The sequence below is a fragment of the Arachis duranensis genome, unplaced genomic scaffold (assembly GCF_000817695.3).
Source record: "Arachis duranensis cultivar V14167 unplaced genomic scaffold, aradu.V14167.gnm2.J7QH unplaced_Scaffold_48891, whole genome shotgun sequence".
Classification (NCBI taxonomy): domain Eukaryota; kingdom Viridiplantae; phylum Streptophyta; class Magnoliopsida; order Fabales; family Fabaceae; genus Arachis; species Arachis duranensis.
Window position 1 is genome coordinate 65,576 of NW_026264939.1, and position 1,224 is coordinate 66,799.

The window sequence follows — 1,224 nt, forward strand, 5'->3', positions numbered from 1 at the left end:
GTTAAACGCCCAGAATGGTGCCAGACTGGGCGTTAAACGCCCATCTGCTAGCCTTATTGGCGTTTAAACGCCAGCAGGTTCTTCCTCCAGGGTGTGCTGTTTTTCTTTCTGTTTTTCATTCTGTTTTTGCTTTTTCAATTGTTTTTATGACTTCTCATGATCATCAACCTACAAAAAACATAAAATAACAAGGAAAAATAGATAAAATATAGTATTGGGTTGCCTCCCAACAAGCGCTTCTTTAATGTCAGTAGCTTGACAGTGGGCTCTCATGGAGCCTCACAAATGCTCAGAGGAATGTTGGAACCTCCCAACACCAAACTTAGAGTTTGAATGTGGGGGTTCAACACCAAACTTAGAAGTTGGTTGTGGCCTCCCAACAACAAACTTAGAGTTTGACTGTGGGGGCTCTGTTTGACTCTGTTTTGAGAGAAGCTCTTCATGCTTCCTCTCCATGATGACAGAGGGATATCCTTGAGCCTTAAACACAAAGGATTCTTCATTCACTTGAATGATCAATTCTCCTCTATCAACATCAATCGCAGCCTTTGCTGTGGCTAGGAAGGGTCTGCCAAAGATGATGGATTCATCCATGCACTTCCCAGTCTCTAGGGCTATGAAATCAGTAGGGATGTAATGGTCTTCAACTTTCACCAGAACATCCTCTACAAGTCCATAAGCTTGTTTTCTTGAGTTGTCTGCCATCTCTAGTGAGATTTTTGCAGCTTGCACCTCAAAGATCCCTAGCTTCTCCATTACAGAGAGAGGCATGAGGTTCACACTTGACCCTAGGTCACACAAAGCCTTCTTGAAGGTCATGGTGCCTATGGTACAAGGTATTGAAAACTTCCCAGGATCCTGTCTCTTTTGAGGTAATTTCTGCCTAGACAAGTCATCCAGTTCTTTGGTGAGCAAAGGGGGTTCACCCTCCCAAGTCTCATTTCCAAATAACTTGTCATTCAGCTTCATGATTGCTCCAAGGTATTTAGCAAATTGCTCTTCAGTGACATACTGATCCTCTTCAGAGGAAGAATACTCATCAGAGCTCATGAAGGGCAGAAGTAAGTCCAATGGAATCTCTATGGTCTCATTTTGGGCCTCAGATTCCCATGGTTCCTCCCTGGGGGACTCATTGGAGGCCAGTGGACGTCCATTGAGGTCTTCCTCAGTGGCGTTCAATACCTCTCCCTCCTCTCTAAATTCGGCCATGTTGATGGCCTTGCA